Raw genomic sequence first — 20,651 nt, 5'->3', positions numbered from 1 at the left:
ATACGAAGAAAGTTACCCATAAGTACAGATGCGGTCCGAGTCCACCTATGTGGATGAGATATTCCAAGGCTCGCCTCCAGCCCTCCCACCCTAACAGTCCCAATAGCAGACACTTGCATGGCACTTACATATGCGCGCACAGGTGTGCATGCACCCGATATTTAGAGGGTTTGATGGGGAAAAGGGGGCGGGGCTAGAGCATGCTGTGCAGGCCTGGGGAGGAGAAAGAAATAAAGAACATAAGCTGCGTGTGGGCGGCGTCATCACCCAACAACGCTAACTGACACAAGTGTAACACAAGTCCTCCCCTAATCCGAGTACAAGACCATAGGTAAGACCAAGAAAATACGTAGAAACCCACAAGTCCAAGGAATATAATTACTGGATATTGAAGTCCAAGAGGGTACTTGTTAGCGTTTCGCCACTAAAACAGTACACAAGGCTTCATCTTCCTCCAGCCCAACAGCAGACACTTGCAGGGCACTTACAGATGCGCTTGCACCCGATATTTCGAGTGTTTGATGGGAAAAAGGGGGCGGGGCTATAACACGCCGTGCAGGCTGGATATTGAAATTCAAAAGGAAACTTGTAAGCGTTTCCCCACTTAAACAGTACACAAGGCTTCCTCTTGCGCATGGAGGTTAGGTGCGGGCAGCAGAAATTCCTTCGCGAGCGTCGTTCGTCCAGCAGCAATAGAACAGTCCTTCCAGCCCAACAGCAGGCACTTGCAGCGCACTTACAGATGTTTCCTTTACCCTTGGGGCAGATGATCACCCATTTTCCCCTGGGGGGACAATACGTGTGGCCCCATGCTTTGGGTGCCGGGGCGGGGATATAGGAAGCAGCCCCTTTTCCCCCACGTCACAAACAGATCCCTGGTGGTCTAATGTCTTTGGGGGGCGCAGATGGAGTGCTCTGCGTCCGATCCGCTCCCAGCAATGCTTCAAAAGAGTCCCCTTTCCAACGATCTCCCTCGATCTGAACGGCACAATAGTGCCGCAGATCAAGGTGGAGAAAGGTGGAGACTCCACTTTCATTTTCACAGCAGCAGCCAAAAATGGCTAGTGCTGTGAAAATGACTTTCAGTTTCATGTCGGCGTGCATTACGCACGCCGATGTGAAACTGAAAGAAATCCAACCCCCGGGCCGTCAGGAGGAACCTCCTCCTCACATAGCCCGGGGGTTGGATTTCAGTTTTGTACTATTCCCTGCTTTGTAGGGATCGCACAAAACAAAGTTCCAAAAAGGACAAGCTATCTCGTCCTTGGCAACACAGAGGAAATGTCAAAGACGAGATAGCTCGTCCTTGGCACTTAAGAGGTTAATTATTTAATTTAATCGGTGTGTAAAATTGTGTAGGATTTCATTGGGAATAATTGGATCAATGGTTGCATTATACTTTCTGGAGAGATAAAAACTGAAGAAACTGTATATTTATCAAGTCTATTTCTCTTTCTTTTGTAATTGAGTTATGTATTGAATTTGCTTTAAAACAACAAAATGAATTGTGTGTGTAAAATATGATCTAATATTGTTCATATGAAAACCAATACACAGGAACAATAACATTACTTTTATTACAGATCATGTTTATAGTGGTATTATTGTAAAATGATACAGCAAACAGTAAATATTTGGTTGCTTTGCAACATATATTGGGTGCGTGAGGGACGGGAGAGTTCCACAAAGGGGTGGACATCTGCTGTGTTTCACTGTTGGTACTGCTTGGTGTCAGGGTTGGTTTATCTCCCTTGCACCCCTTTGCCCATCTTAAAATTCAAAAGAGTAAACATAAATAGGGGTGCTCCTAGACTCTTGTGAAATAGGTTCAAGGTACTCAACATTTCCCTTGTTTTTCCCTGCCTGTATTCCTCCTAACGCTGCTACGCCTTGCTGCCATCACGAAACATATTAATTTATTTTATTTTATTAGTTATGTTAATGGTATTTATATCGTGCCCCGTCACCAACAGAGTTTGTCTCCAGGCGCTCTGGCGGATCTTTAAAACAAGATGGGGCGGGTAGGGTTAGTCGGGTCAAGAGGGAGTAGGAGAATGGGAGAAGTGGTGAGCTGTCGGCGGCTTCAGTTTGGTATACACCGTGCACTGAGCTTTGGTGTGAGTATCAGACCGAGAGAGACCTTGTGTGCTGTTGGTACTGTTTGTGTTACTTGTTTGTTGTTGATACAGTGTGGTGAAGTGCGTGCGGTTTGCTGGGATAGAGATGATTGAGTGAATTTTCGGGTGGATAAGGTTTCCAGAGATTTGGGAGTTGGGTTAGTGGGGTGTGTATCCTGGTTCTAGTACGTCTTGTTCCATTTAATGTTGTATTCCTATGGGTGGGGTTATTGCTGCTTTCCTCTATTGCTTATCTAACTGTTTTGTGTGGTGGTGCGGCGTGCTCCTAGCTGTATTATAATGTGAGTGGGTATGTCTATTTCTCCCCCCTCTGGTGTAGGAGCCGAGAGTAGGATGCTCCCTATTCCCTTGCCATCCATTGTCAAATCGGTCTGATGGGGCTTAGGTTTGGTTCAGGGCCAGGGTGCTATTGATGGATCATCCTCGTCTTTCCGTCTTGGTCTGCCTATGTATTCAGTCTGTGTCTTCCCATCATGGCTGACTCTCTGTTGTTTGTTCGGTATTTCATGGAGTGTCTTCCTTAGATTCTGTTTTTATATGATTGTTGCGAATCTTGATCTGTGTCTTCATTCATCATTTTTTTAGTTGTGTGTGTCCCTGTGGGAGGTCTTCTAGTTATTAAGTGAAGAGCCAGGATTTGAGCAGTTTCCTGAATAGTAAGTGGTTTCTTGTGTTGCGTATGTTCTTTGGTAGGTCGTTCCAAGTTGTCGACCCCTGGTGGGAGAAAGAAGATCCTCCAAGTTTTATTTTATTGTAGGGTTCGGTCCCAGGCGGATCTTGTTGTTTGATCTGAGCATTCTTGTTGGTTGATGTAGGCGTCATTTGTCTCTCTGAACTCAGCGCTTTGGTTGTGTATTGCACAGTGCGCGATGCACATCGTTTAAAATTGTATTTGTTGTTTTATTATATTATTCATTTATTATGGGCCTATACATGTGTGTCTCAAGGCGCAACAAGGCAAGGGGTGGGGGAGGAAGGAATGATCCTGCTAGGCCTTGTAAATTCGGATCGTGCAAGTACAGGGTATTTATAATATGCTTAATCCCGAGATCGGTTAAAGCGCGGAACCGGGATTCAAACATATGTTGCTCAGTGTGGTTTTGCTTCCAAGACCTATGCGTTGCCACAGAGCTGTGCTGCTTCGGAAAATCTTTCTGCGTCCTGCGTCGATGACGTCGATACACTGTCCTTGAGGGCCTCGGTAGAGCCAACGTCACCGGATGTTATAAGTAGGACGCATGAGGCCCGTAGCCTCAGTTCTGTTTTTTCTGCGAACGTGTTCACTTCGGAGTTCTTGGCGCGCCTCGGTTCTTCTGAGTTCTGTTCTTTCGGTTCTTCGAACTTGTTCGTTGTCAAGGTTTCCATGATGTCTTCGTCTTCCACTCCGCAGCCGGATTTTAAGAAGTGTTGGCACTGCGGGTTCAAGATGTCGTTGACGGATTCGCACAACGCCTGCCTCTGGTGCCTCAGTGAGGACCACGACACGGATGACTGTGTAGACTGCCAGTTGCTTACATCGAAGGCCTTGCGTAAGAAGCTTTCTGTAGGTAAGTGGCCAAGCCCCGGAAGTCGAGATCCACTGGGCTTTCGACTGACGATTAGAGGGGCGACTCTCCGTATCGTTGGCGTATGTCCGGGGGGTCTCGGTCCAGGAGTAGGTCCCGCCATTCCTCTGCCTCTTCGAGGCAGTCACGGAAGCGCCGGCATCGGTCGCCTTCCCCGTCCTCCTCCGAGGACTCCGCCCATCGGCGGGTGGCTTGTCCCAACAAGCACTCCACTCCTACGGAATGGGATTCATTCCGGCAAGAGATGTTGGTGATTTTTCAGTCACAGGGCTCCGTTCCATCTGCGTCGTTAAAAGACGCCGTTCGTGACCGTGCTAGAGACACCACTCGCATGCCTTTGGGCTCGAGCAGTTGTCGCGATCACCGGGCACCTTCGAGGTCCCGGTTGGACAAGGATGGTCGCTCTAGACATGCCCGCTCCAGGTCCCGGTCCTCGACGCCCTTGAGACCGTCGGAGCCTGTGAGGTCTTCGAAGAAGACATCGGCGCCGAGGTCGTTGAAGGACTGTCTCGAGGCTCTGCCTCTGAGGAAGCCGTTGACGCCTTCGGCGCCCAGGCTGTCGAAGGACATGCGCGGGGCTCTGCCCCCGAGGACTGTGCCGAAGCCGTCAACGACTTCGGCGCCCAGGCTGTCGAAGGACATGCGCGGGGCTCTGCCCCCGAGGACTGTGCCGAAGCCGTCGGCGCCACGCTCGACGTCGATGCCGATTTCATCGACACCCTCAATGCCTTTCGAGGCTGCTTTGTCAGAGTTACCCCGTGGTACGGTGGAACCCCCTACAAAGGCTCTGGCCATGGCTAGAAATGTCTTTGTCCCTTTTTCTGTGCCCTCATTCCAGCCTCTGGATTATATTTCTGAGGTGAATGAAAGGACTGAGGAAGGTATGGTTCCTTAGGAGGTACCTGACGAGATTCTGTCTGGGCATAGCCAGATTGATGACCTGTGGCAGTCGTTGCATGACGCAAGTGGTCTGGACACCTCTCCAGAGGTGGAGTACTGTAGGCCTGAGCCTGGCACCCATGCCGAGTCCTCGTACCGGCGGCTTATGTCGAGCGCCACGGAATACTTTGGGTGGTCTGCGCCACCAGTGGATTTTCTGCAGGATGACTTGACGGATATCCTCGACCAAGGTCCACCAACTGACCCGGTACTGCCATTGCATATGGCCTTGCAGAGAAGGGTGGCAGCAGCTTGGACTGCTTCGGAGAGTCTCCCGGCAGTGAGCAAGTCTTTGCTGTGAAAATACCGCCCAGCCAGTAGCGACCCCTGCTACTTGACCACGCACCCCACTCCGGAGAGTTTGGTGGTGCAGGTGGCTACGGCCCCAGCAAAGCAGGCGACGTACCCTTCCATCCCTCCTGATAGGGACGTCAAGCGTTTTGATGGCTGTGCGAAGATAGTGTTTTCTTCAGGGGTATGCCTTTACAGGCAGCCAACTTGTGTGTGCCTTGTCACGTTTCATGCATACTCTGTGGAACTGTATTTCGTTAGCGGCTGATCATATTCCCGAAGTGGAGGAACGGGATGGTTTTCTTGCTATTTTGCAGAATGGCAAGGATGCCATGTGTGAGTCCGTTCAGTCGGGTCTGGACATGGCAGATTGTGTCAGTCGGTCCATGGCGGCGAGCACCGTAATACGCAGGTTTGCGTGGTTGCGGAAGACAGGGTTTGCTCCAGATGTGCAAGCCCGGCTCCTCAACATGCCCTGTGATGGTGAACATCTTTTTGGCAGCAAGGCTGACAAGAGCCTTGAGAGGTTGCAGGCGTCTAAAGCTGCAGCAAAGTCGTTGAGCGCTGCAGTTCGCCAACCTGTGCCTTTTCGTCCTAGGGGACAGCAATGGAGGGGAGGTTCCTTTCGATATTACTCATCCTTTGGTAAATCGAGAGGAGCTGCAACTCAAAGGGGCCACCGTAGAAGTACCAGAGGTGGAAAACCGGGTACTCGAGGTGCCAACTGCCACAGCCGCTTCAGCTCAGTCATGAGGCCATGTCCCATGGTTCGCCGGTTGGGGGAAGGCTGGCGCAGCATCTTGTAGAATGGCGTGCCATTACTTCAGATGTGTGGGTTCTGGAGATAATAGCCGTAGCCCACGGCTACTGTCTTCCTTTCCGGCAGAGGCCTCACGACAATCCACGAGGGAATCTCTTTGAAGAGTCGGTGTTAGGGAGAATTCTCTGTAAAGGCTAATTTCCCAGACCTAGTGAGTCCCCCAGCAGCTTTGCTAGATTTTTGGGGTTTAATTTTTTCTCCTGCTAAGAGTGAGACTCTTTTTCTCCCACTCTTAGGCATGATTTGAGAATGTCCTTTGACTTTGTAATGTGTTTTATGGGCTATGGGGTCTTTTACTCCATAGGGCTTCATGTGTTTTTGGTAAGTGTGTTACACAGCACCCTCAGTGCAGTAACACAGGGGTGTCATAGTGGCCCCCATACATAGACTCCATACCGTGGGACTGACAACTGTCTCCCAGAGCATGTAAAGTCACCATTGACTTTACTAGTCTTAAATTGTCAACGGAACCAGTATAAACCATCATATTGTGGAAGTACTGGTAGGGGTAATTCGATTGCCCCTGGGTCTGTTGTTCAAGGGGGCACTGTCCAGTCCCCCCTTGTCGAGTTTCAGGCTGGTGGCAGTGGTTACCACACAAAATATTACACTAGAATATTTCCTATGGGATTTTCCCATTCATTTTAAACGCTAAAGATACCGCCGGGTTATTTATTTAATATTTATTCCCCGGTTGGGTCTTTTTGCCAGGACTCGGTTTTAAAATGGCGTTTGTGTTCGCCTCTGTTACTCCAACCCAAGTCGAGCCCTTTGTACCACTTTTGGCGGGCTTCTGCACAGAAGCCTCCAAAAGTGGTGCCACTCTGTCTGGGTCTACAGGATGTGTGGGAGGGGAGGAATAGGCACCCTGGACTGAGTTGCCTCGGCAACTCAAGTCGCACTCTTGTGTGATTGGCCCAGTGGTGAGCCGCCTGGCTCACCACTTAGCATGTTTGAGTGACAGCTAGGACGGATGAATGGGGGTTTTCTGCATAAAAGCAGGGCTTTGGGGACTGGAACTTCAGAAGTCGTCACAGGACATAAAGAATGCGAAGAGGGAGAAGCTGAGCTGACCTGCAACAACGACACCACCGGTGGAGCCCTGCTGAACCGAACTCACCACTTCCCAACGACCGAGAAGATCTTCTTCCAGGAGAGTCTTCTTCCTTTGAGCTGGTGGGGTTAACCAGTTCGCCCTTTTTCGTCTTCCTGGATCGTCTCGTGGTCGAATTGCCCGTGCCAAGCACACCGGCGGCCGGATAGCCACGCTTCACCACTACCGCAAATAAAATGGTAGTACCTTTTAACCAGGAAACTCATCGGCTGTTTTCTTCCCTGGCAGTGCAAGGACCTCCAGCTTTCCTCCACGTCGAGATCTTCTCTTTTCCCTTGGACGAAGCACCGACTTGCAACCGCTGCCAGGAACAACTGCCCCCGCTGGAGCTTTCTCGCCATTTCAGGTACTGTGTCCCGCCTGATCTCCCTTGCAACAGACTGTCCAAGGTGTCCCGTAAATCCTTGACTCTCAATCCTGGGGTGACCTCGGACCTGTTAACTCACTTTTCTGAACTGATCTAACTCCTTTTTGAACTATCTGCAAAGACTTTTAAAGTGTACTTCAACTGTGTGATCTTGGGCACATTCCGCCTTGCTCTCTCCAAGAGTGGGCCTGGCCTATGAACTTTTTGCTCTACAGTAGACCTTGCCTTTGACGATCTGTGGTTCTTTAAAAGTGTTGGTATTGTGTGTTTTCCTATTTCTGCCTTTTCTCTCCCTTTTTAAATAATTATTGGAGTGCCATCTTGGTTAAGCACTCCACCTCTGTGTTGATAATAAGTGGTGTTCTTTTCCTAAGACTTGTCGAATAATTAATCAGGGAGGTGTATATATTTCTAGTGACCGTGTTTGAACTTGCTTGACATATTAGTGCCAGTGTATTTTTACAAGTTTGTCTTTAAATAAATAATTATATACTTTTATACCAAAGCTCTGGTCAGTGTTTGCTTGTGCTACTGTATTTTTGTACCTATTGTGTATACTCTATATACTGCCTAGTTCTTCTTGAGAGAAGTCTGACTGCTCAGCCACAGCTACCAGCTAAATCTGGGTGGTACCGTCTGCTACCAATTGGGTTTACTGCGAACACCTGTAGTCTTAAACTTTTTGCAGTGGTCCCTAAGGGAACTGCACAGGTTTCTGCCTAACAGTCCAGATCTGCTCCTTGCGCAGGATATACAATCCCTGCTGGAGAAAGGCGCCATAGAACTGGTGCCTGTAGCGGAGAGGAACAAGGGATGGTATTCCCCTTATTTTTTTATTTAGAAGAAAGACGGGGGATTGAGACCCATCATGGACTTGCGCGGTTTGAACAAGCTCCTCAGGAAGGACAAGTTCAAGATGGTTACTCTTTCTCAAGTCCTCCAGGCCCTTCAACTCCACGACTGGTTGGTGTCTCTTGACCTCAAGAACGCTTATTTTCATGTGCCGATCCATCCCAAGCACAAGAAGTACCTGAGGTTTGCGGTTGGCGAATCACACTTTCAGTTTCAGGTCCTGCCGTTTGGATTTACCTCCGCCCTGAGGCTTTTCACCAAGCTCATGGTGGTGGTGGCTGCGTATCTCAGGAAAGGGGGGGATTCACATCTACCCCTACCTGGATGATTAGTTGATCAAGGCGCGCTCTCCCGAGCAAGTCCTGGATCACCTGTCACACCCTTTACAAGCTGGCTTCTCCCTCAACTTAAAGAAGTCCCACTTGACACCAACTCAGCGGCTCCAGTACGTCAGAGCAGTCCTCGACACGTCCCTGGGGCAGTGTTTCCCTCCCCAGGTGAGGGCTCATCACATTCTGCAGATGGTGCACAAGTTTCGACATACCCAGAGTCTCCCGGCGTTCGAGTTCTTGAGGTTGCTCGGCCTCATGGCATCCTGCATTCTTCTGGTGCCAGAGGCCCGGTTGCGGATGAAATCTCTGCAATGATCCCTCAAGATGCAGTGGTCACAGTCGGTGGTCAGTCGAATTTATTATTTTTTTTATTTGTTTAGCGAGTTAAAAAAGGGGAGTTGGGGGGGGGGGGGGGGGGAAACCCCCATTTCGAAACAAAGTATTGAAAAAGAAATTTGACTTTTTTTTTTCGATATTTTGACTTTCGACCAAATCACTATAAACCGGCACAGTCCTCTGGCAGGATGTCGGACCCCGTTCAGGTGCCGCCCTCAGTCGCCCAGGACCTCCTGTGGTGGGCCGTCGTAGGCAATCTGATGAGGGGGGCTCCATTTTTCCATTTTGGCTGCTCTGGCCGGAGGTGACGATCGTGACGGACGCGTCCCTCACGGGATGGGGAGCTCATGCCAACGAGTTGACAGTCAGCGGTCGTTGGTCTCCGTCAGAGTCCAGACTCCATATCAATCTGTTGGAGCTGAGGGCTGTCAGGCTAGCCCTGAAGGCTTTTCTCCGACTGTGTGAGGGAAGAATGTCCTGATTCTGACGGACAACACAGTGGCCATGCACTACCTCAACAAAAAGGGGGGGGCAGGGTCACTTCCTCTGTGCGATGCAGCTCTGGGTCTGGGCCATCCAGCAGGAAGTTTCGATCTCGGCAGTTCATCTCGCTGGAGATGAAAACGAGACGGCGGATGCTCTGAGCAGGCAGAGCGCGATCTCTCACAAGTGGGAGCTGGCTCAGGAGATTCTCCTGGAGATCTTCGCCCTCTGGGGGACCCCACAAGTGGATCTCTTCGCTTCCAGTGTCAACCGGAATTGCGAAAAGTTCTGCTCGTGGGAATTTCCTCCAAGAGGATCCTTAGGGGACGCGTTCGTTGTGGAGTGGTCCTTCCCACTGTTGTACGTGTTTCCTCCAGTCCCCGTCATCCCGCAAGTGCTGCAGAGGTTACGGGGGTTCGGTTCTCGGATGATCCTCATTGCTCCGGCATCGGCCCAGAGAGCGTGGTACCCGGACCTTCTTGACTTGCCCATCTGCCCTCCACGTCGTCTTCCCTACCGTCACGATCTGCTCTCACGGGAGGGGGGTAGGTTCTCCATCCAGAGGTCAGATCCATCAACCTTCACGCTTGGCTTCTGAAAGGTTGAGGTATAAGGATTGGGACCTCCCTGAAGACGTGATGGAGGTGTTACTTTCGGCCAGACGGCCTGCAACAAGTCCCTGTACCGTTGCCGTTGGAGAAAGTTCTGCGACTGGTGCAGGGTTAAGAATGTGGATCCTTTTGCATGTGAAATTGCTGTGGTTCTGTCTTTTTTGCTTTCGTTAGCCCACAAGGGCCTGCAAGTGGGTACCATTAAAGGTTACCTGGCGGCGCTGTCCATATTTAAGCGCTCGTCTGAGGAGTGTTCTTATTTCAAGATTCCTTTAATTTCTCAGTTTCTCAAAGGGATCACTAATGTGTTTCCGCCGTCACCTTTCCAGGTGCCCGGTTGGTATTTGAACCTTGTTCTAAAATTCCTAATGGGAGCTCCATTTGTGCTTTTACATTCTTGTCCTTTGAGACTGTTAACCTTTAAATCTGTGTTTTTAGTTGCGGTCACTTCCGCTCGCAGAGTGAGTGAGTTGCAGGCACTTTCTGTTAAGCCACCCTTCACGGTGTTTTATAAGGATAGGGTTGTCCTTAGAGTTCGTCCTTCTTTCTTCCGAAGGTTGTCTCGGAATTTCATTTAAGCAAGAAGGTCATTCTTCTGGCATTTTATCCTCCTCCACATCCTGGTAAGGAAGAGGGGAGACTCCATAGGTTGGATCCTAGGAGAGCTTTAAGTTTCTACATTTCACGCATGTCCCGGGTCAGAGTGGATGATCAGCTCTTTCTAGGTTACGCTGGAAGGCCTTTGGGACAAGCTCTTACTAAGCAGACTTTGTCTAAATGGATTATCTTCGCAATTTCTGAATGTTACCGCTTGGCGGTGAGGATCCTCTGGTAGGCTTAAGGGCCCATTCTACTAGGTGTATGGCTGCCTCCACTGCCCTGCAGAGGGGTGTTTCTATTCATAACATCTATGAAGCAGCCACATGGGCTTCGGTCCATACTTTTGTAAGACACTACTCCCTGGATTCTATCCATGGGCAGGATCTAGCCTTTGGCAAGGCGGTCCTTTACTCTGCAATTTAATTGGGCAGTCTAAATTTCTATATTCTAAATTATTTTCCCACCTCCATACGTTGGTACTGCTTTGGGAGTTTGTCATAGATATGGAATACATCAGAGGACCCAATTCCCTTCGAAGAACAAGTTACTTTCTTACCTTGTAATGTTCTTTCGATGGGATGGTCCGACGACGTATTCCATATCCCTCCCTCCATCCCTTCCCCGCTACAGAATTTCTTATGCGATTGCAGCTTACGTTTCCGCAAGGCTTTCTGTGGTCGTACTGGCAGAAGATTGGTGCCACACGTTCTGGGAAAAAACTATAACTGAGGCAATGGGCGTTGTGCGTCCTACTTATAACATCCGGTGACGGCGGCTCGACGGAGGCCCTCAAGGACAGCGTATCGATGTCATTGATGCAGGACGCAGACGCTGAAAGATTTTCCAAAGCAGCACAGGTGTGGTGATTACTGTCATAGAATACGTCGGACCATCCCATCGAAAGAACGTTACCAGGTAAGAAAGTAACTTGTTCTTTGCACTCTGTGCAGGTTTTAACACACCCAGACCATGGCCTGCCAACATTGCCGGCTCCTGGTGAGCATCCTTGTGTATCTCTCCATAACCTTTGTCTGCCCAGAGTGCAACATTGTGATGGTTTCTCTTAAAACGCCCTGGGCACTCTTCTGCCAACTTAATCATATGCTCCGAAAGTCGCCCTGTGAACACTTGCACACTTTTACTCCTCTTAATTTGCCCCTGTGCCCGTGGTCACTCACTCAAGTCCAGACCAGGGCTTTTGCTTGTAACCCTTCATCTGCCGAAACCTTCTATCTCAGCAGGCGCCAAAGGTGAACTGAGGCACCTTTCTCCTCTCTCTATATTTGCCCTGGGCAGTGGGAAATCTCTGTTGGGGGTAGTGGGTCCTAACCTTGTTTCTCCTTATTTTTTGCTCCTTCCACCTGCCTCAGTGTGCCTGGGTGCTCCCAGGATGACTGTTAGAGCAAGCGTGACAGGCTTCAGTTGTTACGGAATGAGATCCTTGAGTCAGCAGGTAAGTTACAATAACATTCTTTATTATCTTACCTAATGAATCAGATGACATCAAGACATAGGCTCAATAAGAGCCTTCAGGAAGCCCACTGGCATCCACCACCCAGGCTTCATACTTCCAACTACCTGGGCTGGAAAGGTCAGTCATCCACAAGCTTTCCAGACTCTCGCAGCACATTCTCTCCATGACATCACTCAGATCATACATACTGCAAGAAGGAAATAAACAAGAAGACAAATCATAATAGTAGATGTTTAGTGCTGTGTCCTTCACATTCTTCTCTCCCTCACTACAAAAGGAACACCAGCATCCAACATAGTTGGCTCTAGCTGCCGTTAGGGTATATTGGGCTTTTGTTTTTCTAGCAGCATGATTGGGTAGACTGGATCCAGCCTCTTTTCACCAGTGCTATACCCCACACTCATGGTGCTAGAGATACATGCTTTTCACAGCAGTTCAAAGATTCAAAGCAGTCTTTTTTTCTAGAGACTTTTCTAGCCCTCTATGGTAACAAGCTACTTTATCTCTCTCTACAGGGAGACACTTGGGAGGTGCTACTTTCTCCCACCAGAGTATGGTCACTTCATCACAGTGAGAAAGACAAGGTTTTATGTGGTTGCATAGCTCCTTCAAGTGTGGAACAGTAGGTTGTGCAGTCTGGCAAGGTCAGGTTGTTTACTACTCAGAATAATTCCTTGTCTTGCTGATGGAATCATGGATGTTGAGTGAGAAGTTTTTTTGGCATTGACCTTGACTTTGGAGCATGCTTTTTAGCCACTTTAGACACCAGCATATTTGAATGCATGGGATCTTTGTGCCGCTTATTTTTCAATTCCTAAAGTGGTCTTTTCTGAAGGCCAATTCAGCAGCTGGAGTATGATTACCTACTCTGGCTTTCACCATTTTCCTGGGTTTCTTAGGAAGCAAATAAGGGCCAAGCGTAGCAATTTGAGGTTAGGGAGAAACGTTGTTGCAGAAGATTCCGTGGGGTGTCCTAGGAGATCAGCTTTAATGTATTTCTTGATGTCAGTGGAAATTGGATTGAAGGAAATACTGTTGAAGATGGTTGGAGTTTTGTATAGTAGTTCAGGTGATTTTGAATGTTTGAATAAAGGGATTGGTCCAGATAAGCGGGTTGAGGTTGGGTTGCTGGATGCCATAGTTGGAGCTCAGTTTAGAAGGCAATCTTTGATATGGGTAGGAGCTTTAAGGATTTTGAATTCACAGGTTTCTCATAGGCTAGCAACTTTGGTGCTGATAGTGTCTTTGAGCCAAAGATTGAAATCGTCTATTGTGAGAATGGAATTAGAAGATAGAACCAGGGATGCTGGCAGGTCGGATAAGTCATAAAAAGGTTTGGCATTTTCAGAGGGTCTGAAGACAACGAGGATGTTGGGATTGGGCACACTTGAATGTTGAGTTGAAGATGAAGGTGCTCTAAGCTTTATACACAGGGCAATGGATTTGTAGGATTTTAAGAATGGATATGAATGTTGACAAAACCATCGGCCATGCCTTTACGTTGTTTGACGAGGATGATTATCTGAGAGTGACCAGCAGGTGGAATATTGCTTTGCAACCTTGTGAACCAGGTTTGTGTATTAACACAAAGTTGAATTGAAGAAAAGTGCTGTGAACGTCGCAAGCATGCCGAATAGAATTTATAAGGGCAGTGACAAATCACAGGATTTGATCACTTCTCCCCAAGGGAGACCACACATCCTGCCTTATTCTCACCTCAACTGCAGCTACATCATCTCCGTCCTGGGCGAAGCCCAGGTGAAGTCTGGATAAGTCAGCCCTGGCTGTCTGCGGGGTCTGTGGTGCTTCAAGGAAAGAGAAGCTGTCATCTGCTGGATCACAAGTCTTTCCTCGGTTGCAAGGGCATAGAGGACATTTCCCAGTACATCTGCTGCACGGCCAGTGCAGCGCAGCATTTCTTCTGTGCGCTGCTCCTACATGGATAGACTTGCGTCCTAGCGTTGCCTAGCAATGCCTGAGGCCACACGTCCTGCCTCATGCTCATCTCAACTGCAGCTACATCATCTCCGGCCTGGGCAATGTCTAGCTACGTCAGCCCTGGCTCTCTGCAGCTGTCCACAGCGAGGACGCATTGCATCCTGCAACTCTGCCATCCTGCATCTACACCACTTCCACAGCACACCCAGGTAATTAATTGCATGGTTTCAAGTTCGTTTCCATCAAGGTTCTGGCAGTACTATTCATGACTCTGGACTGTACCTAGCTTAATGCATCCAGAAAGCCTTCACTCTGTTGCAAGCCCAACAGGCACTTGTACCAACAACAATCTCATTTATCCTCCGGTCTCTACAAACACTGCTGCTATTGACCTACGTCTTTGGAATGCCAGGTCATTATGTAACAAATGTACCACAGTGTTGGACTTATTTCTAAAGCAAGATTTTCACTTTCTGTGCATTACAGAAACCTGGATTCTGCCTCATAATACAAATGTTGCTGCCATCTTAAACCACTCTTTGACCATGTCCCCCGTGCCACTAGTTGCAGAGTGGGTACTGGCATACACTACCTCTCCCCTCTCTCTCTCTCTCTCTCTCTCTCCTATTTCTTATCCAATTGCTGTTACATCCCATTCCTCATTTGAATTTGCCTATACAAAAATTCTCTAAGCATCTTCGGATCTCATTTATCGTTGTCCCTCTGGCCCTGTCTGCTTCTTTTGCGAAGACATTGATCATCTTTTCTCTCATATTCTGCCTACCCCTACTCCAGTCGTATTACAAGGTGACTTTAATCTCTATCTAGCCTCAATACATTATACCACTCCTTTTCTCTCAGTTCTTGATTCTCACTTCATTTTGCCTCTTGTCACCCCTCCATCGCACACGTCTGGCTCCTCTCTTCATCTAATTTTCATTTCAACTTTCACTGCCTCTCCAGTGCTAGCCTTACTTGTCTATCTTTTGGATCACTACCTGCTTTCAGTGTCACTACTTCCCACAACTTTTTAAAGTTCTCCTGCTCTCTCACCTCCATCAACATTCTTCTGATGCAATTTTTTAACGCTTCTTAACATTAATTGTATTTCTGCTCTCCCTTCTTCTCTTTACTTCTCTGCCCTCAATGCCAATGAGGCGGCCTCTGTTATTGCTTTATATCTTTCCTTCTCTAGACCAACTCTGTCCTCTGTCTTCGTTTCACCCCACCCAGAAGCCATCCCAACCTTGGGTATCCCCTCATCTTCGTTCAATGCGTTGTTTTCTCCTCCATCTTGAAAGGCGCTGGCTTAAGTCCAAATCAATGCCTGATCATTCTTCCTACTTTTCTTATCATCCTCTTTATGATAAATTTCAATTTTACGCTACGCGTCTATACTTCTCTGATCTCTTGTATACCCAATCTACCCACCCTAGGCGTCTCTTCCAAACTCTTGCATGACTTCTTTCTCCTCCTACCCTTGACCATTCTGTTAATTGTACTCTATCTGCTTCTGATTTTGCTAATTTCTTCTCTTCGAAAGTTCTTTCTCTTCGTCGGGACATCGAAGCTTATTTTCCATCTGACGCACCACCTTCTCCCATGTCTATTCCTCATGCCTTCATCTCCCACTTTGCTCCAGTTTCCAATGCTGATGATCTTCTTTTACTAGCTAAAGGCCTCCCTACTGCTTCTCCTACTAACCTAATTCCTTCTGTAATAATCTCTAACCTCTTCTTGTACCTTATCTCGTCTTTCTTTAACATCTGTCTTTCTACCACCATTATTCGTGCATCTTTTAAACACTCAACTATAATTCCTATCTTAAAGAAACCCACTGCTGATCATCTGACTGTTCCTAACTTTCGGCCCATTTCGCTTCTGTCATACCTTTGTAAACTGTTAGAACGTCTTGTTTGCTCCCAGATGTCCTCTTTGATGCCGGCTCCTATCGTCTTCCCCGATTTCAGCCTGGCTGTCATTTTCGCTCTACTGAAACTATTTGGGTCTCTGTACTAAATTCTCTTCTCTTGGCCCGCTATTCAAAGCACTCTTCCTTTCTTATTGTTCTTGACCTTTCGGCTGCTTTCGACACTGTGGGTCACGCTTTACTTTTGGCGTCACTCTCTTCGATCTCACAGGTTCTGTTCTGTCTTGGTTTGACTACTACTTGTCCAACTGAACTTTCTGTCTCCTGGGCGGGCAAGACCTCCACGTCTTACCTCAAGGGTCAATTCTAGGCCCCTTTCTCTTTTCCTTGTACACATCACATCTCGCAATCATCATGTGCTCCTCTGGCTTATCCCATCATTTTTACGCTGATGACATTCAACTGTTCCAATCCTTTTCTTCCTTTTTCTCCCGAAATCTATCATACCCTCTTTGTTCTTCCCTACTAACACTCTTCCTCCCCATCTTCCACCGTCCTTCATATCCTTTCCATCTTCCAAGCTCCCAATTTCATCCAAAGCTCGCAACCTTGGTCTCCACTTTGATTCAAATCTTTCCCTTTCCCATCACATTTCACTAACCTCACGTTCCTGTCGTTTCCATCTCCACAATATCCGCAAGGCCTGCCCGTTTCTCACTTTTCAAGCCTCTAAACTCTTAATCTCCTCTTTGATCTTTTCTCAACTCTTCTATTGCTATACCACTCTGTTTGGGTTTCCTAATTCTCGTTTTGCTCCTCTAAGATCAATCTTTAATTCTTCTATTTATCTATTGTGTCTGCTTCCCTATCAGGACTGTATTTCTTTTTCTCTTGCAGCACTTGGCTGGCTGCCCTTTCACTCTCAAATTCAGTTTAATTTTCTTTGTCTTCAAGTCTCCCCAAGGTCTTGCTCCTAGCTATCTTGCTGCCCTTATATCCTTTTACATTCCACTTCGCTCTCTTCGGTTTTCCTCTCGGTTCAGACTTCTGGTTCCTCTTCCCCCCTGTGCTCAGTCTAGTTTTCGATCTTTTGAACTTCTTGCCCCCTTCACTGGAATGCCCTGTCTACTCTCTCTTCTGTGGTTCTCTAAAATCGCATTTACTTCAATACTCCTGAGTGATTGCCCTCTGGACCCAATTGTTTGTTCTTTTTTATTGTACTGTTTCATTTTTATGTTCAGCACTTTGGCTTAAGGTGCTTCATAAAAGACCAATAAAATACAATAAGACAAGGGGTGTGGAGGGGTCTCTACTTGTGAGGCTAGGGAAATGAGCCTACTATGCAATAATCCCCCTCGGAGTGGTGGTAAACCCCTTTCTCTAACGCCACGGTAAAACCACCAAGTTGGACCACTGTGTGTTACTGTCATACAGAATTCAAGTTTGAAAAAAACACATCATGAAAACCATGAAGAGGAATGCTGGAAGAGTAACGATGATTACTCACAATACTGTGATGAAGAAGAGTGAACTGCGGTTGCAGAACATTCATCAGATGGAGAGGAGAGCCTATGGTCATCCGCTGGGGAGGATTCAGCAAGCGGGTAATAAAATCCGAGGAGGTACTCCTCTTAGCGTCAGGCAGGAAAGAAGCCTGGGAGCTTTAAACCAGCACAAGCCTCTGTCAGGTGGAGGGAAGCAGGTACTGCTGGCTAGGGACCTCGAAAGATACTAAGACTGATGAGCAGAGGGGAAGAGAACCCCACAAGAAAGACGCAGGCAAGAGCAGTGGTGTGACCCTGTAGGGGTGGACTAGTAGGTCTGACCACTGCGCAGAGACGCGGAAAGAAGCAGAACACTAACGGAATGAGAGAGCAAGTTGTCTGGATATCGTGTGAAGTCCCTCTCCTGTGAACAGGCCCAATGAAGCCAACCACTGTGAAACGAGGTAATTGGGAAAGTGGCAGATCTGGGAGGGATCATGGTAAACGAGAGTGCAGCCATCATACTATTTGCAGTACTTGATCCAAAGTTAATAAGAGTAACAAATACTATGGTCTACACGTCCCAGTGAGTGGCTTGAGAATAAGAAAGGCCCAACAGAAGACAGTGGGTGTGTAGAGAAAGTTATTTAAGATTCATTTTTGTATACACAAAGAGTTGAAGAAACGGAGTAATATTAAGAGTTAGGAGAATACGAAGAGCGATTTATTCTCCCAGGTGGCACTAGGAAGAGAAGGACATTCAGAGACCCTGAAGAGATGCTTTTGCCCAGCATTCCTAAAATAAAGCAGGCAGGGGAAGGAGACTGGGAAAAGTCCCCTACAGGAACTTCATTTCTCCAGCATGGGGTCTTGCATGTATTTACATGCTCATTAATATTCCCCTGCATCAGGCTGGGAATCCTTGTAAAAAGAAAAAAATCAGTTTCAGTTTAATTTCTAACTGTCTTTCGCCAAACAACCAATCACTGAGCTATGGGCCTCATCAATGAGATGAAGCTCAGAGAGGCTCAGCTCCACCTCACTGATGAGGTCCAACAAGGCTGAAACAAGTGTTTGGGGTTGCTGTTGGTACTTTTGTTCAGAGAGGAATTGCCATAGAATTTCGGTGCAGGACTGACCATGTCGGCGGGACAAAGACTGATATGCAAATGGATATTTCCCATCTGTGAAAAGTACAGTGAGCAAAAAGTGTGTGCTGCAAACTCTCATCTCAGAACAGGTTATCATGCCATGTTCTTTCTGGAGAGGAGCGCCTGCTATCTTTTTTGAAACAACCAAAAAAGTAACTAACACAGGGACCTTTTTATTAGGTGACCTGAACAGATGGAGGGGTAACACTGTAGCAAAACGAAAAGGTGATGGCTGGAAGGTTTTGAATCAATCAAAACCACGGGCACAGCTTTGGGCAACCCTCCAGACCATCGTTTTTGAGCCTGCCAAGCCATTACAGAAGGGTTAATACCATATGCAAATCAGGCTTGGTCCTACCCCAAAAGGGGCCGTCCAGCCCAAAATGCTAGGTCATATCCCTTCTGCACAAGACCACAAGCATCCCCAGACATGTTACAGCCTTTTTGGGCTTCATCAATGAGTAGTAGCCTGGGTCTATAGGCCCGGCAGACTAGGGACCCACGTCTGGGCATACCCGTCCCACTCGGGGTGACTTAAGAAAAATGAAAAGGTAATGGCTGGAAGGTTTTGAATCTTGTTCAGAAGAGAATTGTCAGGCTTTTCGGTGCTGGACTGCCCTTGGGCAGGACAAATATTGATATGTAGTGGAACATTTTCCTCTGTGAAAGGATGGTGAGCAAAAGACTCTGGTTGAGACTCTAACCCGGGATATAGGCCGGTAGTAGAGAAACTCCCAGAACCCCCCCTTGTTTTTGGGGTACCACCAAAGACAAGGACGCGCTGTCTCTCCAAAAAGATCTGAGAACCATTGAGATCTCTGTGGTTAACAACAAACCTACAACCTCTAAAGGGAATCAATTAGACTGGGTAATATCTTGCAACCTGGGCATTGCTATGCAAAGAACAACTCCCTGTATATGGTCTGACCATTACAAAGTCGAGTTTGTAATGACACCTAAAACTAGCGCTGGAAAAATGGAAAATTTACCTACAAAAGTGCATAGTAGAAATTTAAAAAACATTACCTCCCATATTCTAGCACAATGTATAGGCAATATCGTGGTCGTCACTTCTGATGAGAATTCGTGTGATAAAATTGAGGCACTATTTAACAATCAAGTCCAAGAATTAACTGATCAATACGATCCAATGAAATGCAAGCAGTTTAAAACCAATTTAAATCACCAAAAATGGTTCAACACGGAAACCAACAATTTAAAAAGAGAAAAGAGGAAAATGGAAAGAAAATGGTAAAACATTCCTCTGAGGTCAATAAAACAAAGTGGATGGACTTGGGCAAACGATACAAAGGAAAGACTTTCGAGGCAAAGAAGAATGTCTTTAATTAACACATCTTGGCAGCCACCATTTCTACAGGCAAATTATTTCAGATACTGAGATCAGTTGAGAAACCTTTAGCCCCGTCACCCCCATTTCAACCTTCACAGGAAGACTGTGATCAAGTACAGCTTGCTTTTAGCAACAAAATTCAAAAGGCTCGTGAGGCTATAAGTTCTTGTCATGTATCCTCCCAAGATCAGCCTACCCCCATAAGGTCTGATCCCAACCATACAATCTTGAACAAATTCAAATTTAGTCTTCTTTCCCTAGAGAATATGAAAACTCTTCTCTCCTCTATACGACAAACAGCGTGCTCAGAAAACATCCTGCCTCCCAAATTAATTTTGGAAAATAAAGACATCTTTGCACCCTTTCTCCTCAATATGGTCAGTGCCTAATTCAGAGACAGTAAGGTTCCAGTAGCCATTAAAACGGTTGCAGTCACTCTGTTGATCAAAAAACCTGGGTAAGACCAGCAGGATCTGTCCAACCTCTGCCCGATAACAAACTGCAACTTCTTATTGAAAGTTCTTGACAAGGCAGCAACTAGGCAACTCCAAGCATTTGTGGACGATAACAACCTTCTCCATAAACAGCAATCTGGCTTCAGAGGATCACATAGTACGGAAACTGCTCTGTTGGACCTTCAAACCAGTATGCTTAACATCATGGATAGAGGCAAAACTGGCATGTTAGTACTTTCGGATCTGTCTGCGGCCTTTGATTTGCTTGACCACCAACAATTCCTAGGGGCCTTAGAACAATCCGGAAGCTGTTCTGAGGTAGCTATAGGCTGGGTGACCTCCTTCCTTGCGGAACGGGGCTCTAAAATACAATGGAGTGATCAGTTCTAACTGCCCATATCCATCAATTGTGACGTGCCCCATGGGGCAAGTCTGTCCCCCCTTTAGTTCAACTTATACCTATACCTGTGGTGTCTCTGC

The 20,651-nt window shown here is 47.3% G+C and overlaps 1 protein-coding gene across 3 annotated transcripts in view; it reads left to right on the top strand.

Moving 5' to 3' along the window:
• ERI3 (ERI1 exoribonuclease family member 3) overlaps positions 1 to 20,651 on the top strand; it is a 2,288,738-nt gene that overhangs the window by 660,880 nt on the left and 1,607,207 nt on the right. The gene's annotated exons all lie outside the window — the stretch shown is intronic.

The sequence above is a fragment of the Ambystoma mexicanum genome, chromosome 1q (genome assembly GCF_040938575.1).
Source record: "Ambystoma mexicanum isolate Mex_15411 chromosome 1q, UKY_AmexF1_1, whole genome shotgun sequence".
In the NCBI taxonomy this organism is placed as follows: domain Eukaryota; kingdom Metazoa; phylum Chordata; class Amphibia; order Caudata; family Ambystomatidae; genus Ambystoma; species Ambystoma mexicanum.
Note: the sequence above shows the minus strand (reverse complement) of the source record. Positions and strands in the feature narration are given on the sequence as shown.